General features: G+C 36.1%; 1 protein-coding gene across 2 annotated transcripts in view; it reads right to left on the reverse strand.

The window, feature by feature from the left end:
- LOC127842550 (zinc finger MYND domain-containing protein 19-like) overlaps window positions 1-8989 on the reverse strand; it is a 249057-nt gene that overhangs the window by 110570 nt on the left and 129498 nt on the right. The window contains exon 7 of one of the 2 annotated variants that reach the window (XR_008031700.1): window positions 8045-8307. The exons of the other annotated variant lie outside the window; for it this stretch is intronic. The gene's annotated coding sequence lies outside the window, so the exon portion shown is untranslated. Of the gene's footprint in view, window positions 1-8044; window positions 8308-8989 lie in introns of those variants that run through there. 2 annotated transcript variants of the gene reach the window in all.

Consider the following 8989-nt stretch of genomic DNA (forward strand, 5'->3'; position numbering starts at 1 on the left):
TACACAACCGAAGTGGAACCTTTTTTTTTTCGTATGTAAAACCAATCAGTTGCATTTATGTTTGTCTTTGTATACGCTTAAGTACGGAGACTGTTGAACCCTATGTCAAAGTAAACTGTGGTTTTGTGGTGTTGTTCTGACTGACATTGCAATTTGTATCATACGCTGTGTGTAGTTTCAGCTATATAAATGAGTGTTGCTATGTGAAAATGGGGTTAAATGCATGTGCATAAAGTGTCGTCCCACAGGCTAATTGGGGACGTCATTACATGTCCTCTTTTGTTGTATTTTTCATTTAAAAAAAGACTGTTCTCGACAAAAGTCATTTTTAAGCTGAAAAGTCGTCCGTGAGAAGCCTGTGCGGACCATACAGGCTAATCTGAGATGACACTTTACGCACATGCAATAAACCTTTTCACAGAGCGATGCTGAAATATAAAAAGCAAATTGAACATTCTGTTATCAATGATATACTAGCTTGTATTTTACTAAACATACAATTTTATTTTCATTTGTGTATATAATGCTATTTCTTTGTTACACTCTTAATACATGTACGTTCAGTAGACTTTAAAGCATTGAACGATTACAAATAAAACATTTAACATTGACGATCATTCTTGATATTTTTTATTTTACCCCCAGGAACAAAGTAAAGGGGAGTATACTGGACTCGCCATAAACGTTGAAGTTACAGTCCACGTGTCTGTATACTCAAACTTGTAGACAAGCATGCCCCTACACTTTTCAACACAACATTTAAACTTGCTGGAATTGTGCCTTATGTTATGAAGTTATGCATGAGCAATTTAAATTACGAAAATTTACAAATTACAAAAGGGAGGGGGGGGGGGCGGGGGAAAAGTCTGTCTATCCTTCGATTCAGAAGTTTAAACGTATTGTTACCTCTCTATAGGTCACATTCGTGACCCAGTCTTGATGCAAATTGGTGGGAATGTATATCTTGACTATAGCTAGGTGAATCTGGGTGAAATGCGGCAAGAAACTAGGTCACAAGGTCAAATTTAAAAAAAATGTAGAGGCAACATCCATGACTGAAGCGTGATGAAACTTTGTCTGAATGTTTTGACAATATCTAGGTCAAGTACTTTTGTGCCAGTTGCATAGAAAAACGAGGTCATCTAGCCAAATCTTAAAAACAAAAGTGACCATTCTAGAGGCCACATTTATAACTTGTCTTTATGTGTCAGAATTGGTCAGAATGTTTATCTTGACAAATTGAAAGGCCACGTTTGAATCTGGTTCATGTGGGGTCAAAAACGAGATCACCACATCAAGGCTTCACAAGTTTGTTTCGGTGAACTCAGGTAAGCTATTAAGGCCCCTTGTTGTCCCCTACCCGTGAAACCGGAGGGGACTTATGTTTTGCGCTCTGTAAGTCTGTCTGTCACACTTTTCTGGATCCTGCGATAACTTAAAAAGTTCTTCACATGTTTTCATGAAACTTGAAACATGGATAGATGCCAATATGGAGATTATGCACGTCATTTAATTTTGTTCCTACGTCAATAATTCTGGTTGCTATGGCAACAAATATATTAAAAAACACTGACAATGGTGGAGTTTCACCGGTAGGGGACCATATTGCTTGACAATCTCTTGTTATACATGTGTTGGAAAGTACCTCAAGAAGTATTGCTGCTAGTGTGCTTTAACTTTACAAATATATTTGCAAGCATGTGAACTTGCACACCTCCATATTTTGATTGGAATATTTTGCACTTAACAAGAGTTGTGGCCCCTTTTTGTACCAAAAAATACAATTTGTAATCGTTCTTTAAATCAATCAGTAGTGCTGTTTAAGGGCTGAAACTTTACAAACATTTAGCGGACTGTGAGCTTATTTCAATATTTTAGTTTGGATGTTTTCTATATAAATGCAATTGTTTCCTCTTTTTTGCTTACCTGAGCACACCGTGCTCATGGTGAGCTTTTGTTTGTGATCTGTCTTGCTTCATCAACATTTACCATATTCTAATGATTTCTCGTTCCATTGAAAAGCATGGCTTCCTGGAGGCAGGGCAGTTTTCATTATATGGCTATAGTGAAACCTTGTTAACACTCTAGAAGTCACATTTATGGTCCAATAAAACTTGGTCAGAACTTTTGTTCTTGGCAGAGTTTGATAGTGATAATAATAATCATTTATTGTCGCAGACAATCACATAGTGAAAAACACAGTTAAACAAAAGAACTTAATACTCTATCCCTGCAATTAGATTGTTGCAGTTCAAGTTCCGGTCCCCTTTGTGGCGTGTTTTTACCACCCATTATGCCTTTCTGGAAAGAATCTGTTCTATTTTTATCTTTTTTATGGCATTTTATAATAAATGCCCGTTTTCAATCAACAATATTGTGTTTGTTCTTTCCTTCAAGTCATACGAGTCCGTCCGGTCTATGACCTTTTCATTACCACCGAGGACAATACATAAATAATATTTTATGCACACATAAAAGATTTTATGTCATTGTACGATTTCTTAATTGTTGAACATTATATTGGTTCAAGCCTTATATTTAATTACTTGTGTATAACCTCAGTGTGAGGTCACATGGGCTCTTTTGACCAATCAAATTCAGTGTTGGCCATTGTGGCCCTTTGTATCCTTTTAGACTAACGAGGAATCCAATATGGTCGAAATTAACAACCCACCTCCACCCCTTCTCCGCCATAAGGTTTTGACTCCCGTACTATGTATGTTTTTACCTGTGTGTAAAACACATTTGTTTCTTATTTTACTGTTATACGCATCAAATATTTTTCTTTTATACTTATTTTGGGCGTGTTTTTCCCGCCGTCATCACATTCAAATTCATGTTTTTGTATGTGTATATACGCGTGGCGTGTTTTTACCACCCATTATGCCTTTCTGGAAAGAATCTGTTCTATTTTTATCTTTTTTATGGCATTTTATAATAAATGCCCGTTTTCAATCAACAATATTGTGTTTGTTCTTTCCTTCAAGTCATACGAGTCCGTCCGGTCTATGACCTTTTCATTACCACCGAGGACAATACATAAAAATGCAATTGTTTCCTCTTTTTTGCTTACCTGAGCACACCGTGCTCATGGTGAGCTTTTGTTTGTCATCTGTCTTGCTTCATCAACATTTACCATATTCTAATGATTTCTCGTTCCATTGAAAAGCATGGCTTCCTGGAGGCAGGGCAGTTTTCATTATATGGCTATAGTGAAACCTTGTTAACACTGTAGAAGTCACATTTATGGTCCAATAAAACTTGGTCAGAACTTTTGTTCTTGGCAGAGTTTGATAGTGATAATAATAATCATTTATTGTCGCAGACAATCACATAGTGAAAAACACAGTTAAACAAAAGAACTTAATACTCTATCCCTGCAATTAGATTGTTGCAGTTCAAGTCTGGATGGATGCCTTCTGAAATGGTCATCTGATGATTGTGTAACAGGCTACAGCTCAAACACACTAGATATTATGGCCCCGATTGGGCACTCACATCAAATACATTTGATGTCTGACCGACACCTTTGATTAGTATAAATAACAGCTTGCAAATGTTTGAGGCATACTTGATGAGGTTTCTTGAAGTCATTCAGTAGTTTTGGTGTGATTAATCAAAGATATGTTTTTAACTGGTTTATTGCTGTTTCCATTGGAAATATGATTGCAAGGTGAGTCTGAAAATAATGCCGGTTATTTAAAACAATTTGTCCAAAATGAGAACAATTTAGTAATAAAAAATAACAATTTATAATACATTTATTGAAGAAGCCGAAAAAAAAACTGTTTTGTTGAAAAGCAAAGTTGTTTTGGTAGTTGTTTTGCGAAACATAACATCTGCTTGCTACAGATTTTTGTGTACAATATACTTACAAAGAGCTTGACATTTGTTTACAAATAAATAATTTTTCAATTACGTGTGTGTGTTTACTTTTTTATGTTTACATATTTGCACGTACTTTTAACTACGAGACGACTCAAAAGCTAGATGTTTGGTACCTTCAAATAAGATCAATATTGATTTTGTAGTAGATTTTTTCATAATCATTTACTTCTTTATAATCAACTTTGGCATATGAAACAATGCCTCCCATTGTATTCAATTATGAAAAAACTGTTCAAAAACACTCCATCTATTGAAAATTCCGGTATTTTCGATATCTATAGCTTTGCATGCTGGGAAATTTGTCGTCTGCTAAAATGTCGTCTGCTGAATTTCTAAAATTAGCATTTTCTTCGATTTTTAAAAAAAAATACTATCAGAATAGCAAACAGTTTGGATCCTGATGAGACGCCACGTTCTGTGGCGTCTCATCTGGATCCAAACTGTTTGCAAAGGCCTTAAAAATTCGGTTCCCGCACTGAAATTGTTAAGAGGCTGCATGAGATGCTTATCACATGATCTAAAAGCAGCACAACAATGTGTGGATATTTTTTTCCATTTTCTTTTGTTGTTCTGCCCATTATTAAATTACTGTCTCATATTACCTTCATCCAACTTTTAGCTTTGTTGAAACGAGTGACAAATGGCTATTGCAAAACACATAAAAGGCAAACTTAAAAAAAACTGAGACCCATATTTATGCATCTACCGAAACAAAAATCCATTTCTTTTAGCAAACAACGTGAACAGTCCTTAACGTGAACAACCTGCTAAATGTAAATACCAGGTGAGCGACTACGGCTACCGTGACCATCTTGTTAAATCTGCAAGTCAAATTTCCGACTTTACAACTGTCTTGAAGAAAGTACATATCCTGGTTGTAACCAATGCCCTCATAATATCATATGGCGATCATGATAAGCAATTATCGTTTAAAAACTGATTACTCTGTAGCCTTTTTAAATGATGCATATTTAGTACGTCACCTAATGCATTTAAATGTTGATACAGTATAAGATATTTCCAGAAAACATTTTACCGTTGTTCTCATTTATTTCAATACTAAACTAAATCGCATGTTGCCTTCGCCTTATAACTTGAAGGTGCGAAATACTTCCAGACAGGAGAGGGAGTCATTGTGAATTGCTTTAACTTAATAGTAGTGAGAATTTTTATTTAAGATGTATATAAAACATGAAACGAATTTGAAATGAACGCCTTCGAGTCTCAATAAATTTAAACTTATCACAAACAAATTTAATTGGTTAATATTTGAGTAATTTAATTCTATATTAAAATAAAGTTTTCGAATCCGAATATAAACTCTGCTTTTTTAATAGTTTTTAGTTGAATAGTTGTTGAATATTTAAATGTTATTTCCCATCCCTAGCAGAAATATTATTATCTACCTTGCGATTACATTTGAGCCCGTGCTAGTTACTGAAATGAAGCTCTTAAGAAAACATTTTACATACTCAGATATGGCACCATTTTTAAGTCCTGAATGGGTCTGTTTCTTTCGTCCACAGATCAAAGCAGACGCCATAAATGTAATTAAATTTTAACAAATAATCCAAAAATATTTAAGAACTTTTTCCAGACAGTCTCCATTCAATCTGACATCACAATTGTCATACATACAGTTTCAAATGGTACTATCTTTAGAGCATTACCACACAACTTTGCCAGCATAAATTTTGTATAATCCGAAATAACAAGACTATTGCCAAGCAATACAAGTCCCCTACCTCTCCATATTGCCATCTATCCATGCTTCAAGTTTCATAAACAAATATGAAGAACTTTTAATGTTATCGCAGGATCCACCATTTTCAGCAATATTTCTAGTCTATTTGTTGCCATAGCAACCATAATTCTTGACGTATGAACAAAATGCAATGACGTTCATAATCTCCATATTGCCATCTGTCCATGTTGCAAGTTTCATGAAAACATATGAAGAACTTTTAAAGTCATCGCAGGATCCACCATTTTCAGCAATATTTCTAGTGTTTTTGTTGACATAGCAACCAGAATTCTTGACGTAGGAACAAAATGAAACGACGTGCATAATCTCCATATTGCAATATGTCCATGTTGCAAGTTTCATGAAAACATATGAGAACTTTTAAAATTATCGCAGGATCCAGAAAAGTGTGACAGACTGACAGACACACAGAGCGCAAACCATAATTCCCTCTCCGGTTTCACCGGTAAGGGACTAATAAAATGTATGTATATGTTTTCCTGATGTAGATATAAACTGCTCGGACTAAATATAACATTCACAAATATGTGAAAATTACATTTTCCAGTTTTTCACAGTGTTTTTGTCACTAGATGAGCTATTGCAAATCCATAACCATGATGCTATCATCGACTTCCACAATGATCTGGTCAGTGTTGATGTTGTAGCAGACAGACACTGGTTTACTCAGTCCATCTATCTGTGAAGCCAGAGTGGCCAGTTTCTTTTTTCCCTGATGATCAACCTGTATGACAGTGTTGGATTTGAATGCACATACAATAACTTGTCCCGAAGGTGTGATATGTACACACTCCGGGTTTTGTAGTTCAGGGTCCGTGAAAGTGGATATCAGGGTGCCATCTGTAGCCAGTGTGATAAGCTTGTACTGGTTGCAGTTGGTTACATAGATCTTGTCACCACCAGGACTAACTGCACATTTGTACACTACAAAGCATGGAAAGTGTTATATGCAAGCAAATAAGCAATTAAGACATTAACATTTTTAAATCTGAAAATAAGCTCCTACAGGTTCATTAGAGTTTTAAATATCCACAGTAGTGATGATATGTCATGTTAAAATCTTGGTACATACATGTATTTACAATATTTCCAATATGTTCAATATTTAAATATATTTACAATACATTTACCTGTATTCCCTCCTGTTTTATCCTCATAAAGCTTTTTCTTAAGTGTCCCAGTCAGTGTGTACTGGTAGAGAGCAGTGCTATCAGTGATATACAATGCTCCCTGATGGTGGGCAATGCCAACAGCTAGATGTGGTAACTGTAACTTCCTGCCATTGACCAGCTGCCCATTGCTCACAGGGATTTAATATTGGCGTGTAACATTGTATTGTGGTTCTCTTGAACATTTCTTCTAATATTCCCCCTGGGTACCAAAATTGGCCCTGTCCTGGGAATTGATTGCCTTGTCCTTTAGGTAAACTTTATCAATCTTCACTGAAATCAGGAGATTACGGTTATCTTTAGAGTGTTACCTCAAATAATAGTCTTCGACCAAGTTTGTTCAAAGCATGCCCCAAATAGAGACAAAACTGACCATGCCCAGGTTACAAGAATTGTACAGTCTTATATTGTAAATACTTTTTCTGTTGAAAGGTCTGGAATTGAATTTGTGTGTGTAACTTATTACATTGGTCTCATCTATAAAATTTGATTAAATCAAGACTTGCTTTCCTTATAGGCATATCGTAAAAACTTCTAAAAAATCTTCTCTGAAATTCAAGGACGAGGGATTTGTTATTTTTAATGTAAAATCTTAATATGGGCCTATGCTAAGTTTATTACATAAATTACCCGTGCTGCCAAAACTTGTTAATAAAATAGCTTCTAAAATCTCTGAAACGCCAAGTGTAAAGGCTTTAATAGTTTGTGCGTAACACTGTACAGTTTTCATCCACTAAGTTTTTTCAAAACATGCCCCAAGGCTAAAAACTTATCGCCCGAGCTTTCCCATAATTTATGTATACTTAAATTGTAAACAATGGCTGTTTGTAAAACATGCATGCCCCTCATATGGGCTGTCCGTTGTAGTGGCAGCCATTGTGTGAATACGATTTTTGTCACTGTGACCTTGACCTTTGACCTAGTGACCTGAAAATCAATAGGGGTCATCTGCGGGTCACGATCAATGTACCTATGAAGTGTCATGATCCTAGGCAAAAGCGTTTTTGAGTTATCATCCGAAATCATTTTACTATTTCAGGTCATCGTGACCTTGACCTTTGACCTTGTGACCTCAAAATCAATAGGGGTAATCTGCAAGTCATGATCAATCTACCTATGAAGTTTCATGATCCTAGGCGTATGCGTTCTTGAGTTATCATCCTAAAACCATTTTACTATTTATGGTCATCGTGACCTTGACCTTTGACCAAGTGACCTCAAAATCAAAAGGGGTCATCTGCGAGTCATGATCAATCTACCCATGAAGTTTCATGATCCTAGGCGTATGCGTTCTTGAGTTATCATCCGGAAACCATTTTACTATTTCGGGTCACTGTGACCTTGACCTTTGACCTAGTGACCTCAAAATCAATAGGGGTCATCTGCAAGTCATGATCAATCTACCAATGAAGTTTCATGATCCTAGGCGTATGCGTTCTTGAGTTATCATCCGGAAACCATTTTACTATTTCGGGTCACCGTGACCTTGACCTTTGACCTAGTGACCTCAAAATCAATAGGGGTCATCTGCGAGTCATGATCAATGTACCTATGAAGTTTCATGATCCTAGGCCCAAGAGTTCTTGAGTTATCGTCTGACAACCACCTGGTGGACGGACAGACTGACCGACCGACAGACCGACATGAGCAAAGCAATATACCCCCTCTTCTTCTTGCCCCAGAAGTCCAGATTTGCTCTACACTAGGAGTTACTTGTTTTGTATCTGTATAGTAAAAACTTGATTAATGTGTTATTATACCGTCATATCAAATCCGAGTCAATTAGGTTAAAAAGCTTGATAAAAAGCAGGAATTAAACAAACATCCCAATATATGCACATAACTTATGACTTACTACAGGTCTCAGGTGAATGATCTAGGGCCTTTAGGTCTTCTTATTTTAGATCACCTGAGCAAAACGTGCTCATCGTGAGCTTTTGTGATCGCCTATTGTCCTTCGTTAAAATGAACGTTGTTAACACTCTTTAGGCCAAATTGATGTCTGATCTTCATGAAACTTAGAAAATTTGTCCCATATGATATCTTGGTCTAGTTTGAAACTGGATCACATAAGGTCACTAGGCCAATTTTAAGAAAAAGATGATTAGAACTCTGAGGTGCCATTCATTATCCAAGCATCATAAAACGTGGTCAGAATATTTGTGCC

This window comes from Dreissena polymorpha, chromosome 8, assembly GCF_020536995.1.
Source record: "Dreissena polymorpha isolate Duluth1 chromosome 8, UMN_Dpol_1.0, whole genome shotgun sequence".
Lineage (NCBI taxonomy): Eukaryota > Metazoa > Mollusca > Bivalvia > Myida > Dreissenidae > Dreissena > Dreissena polymorpha.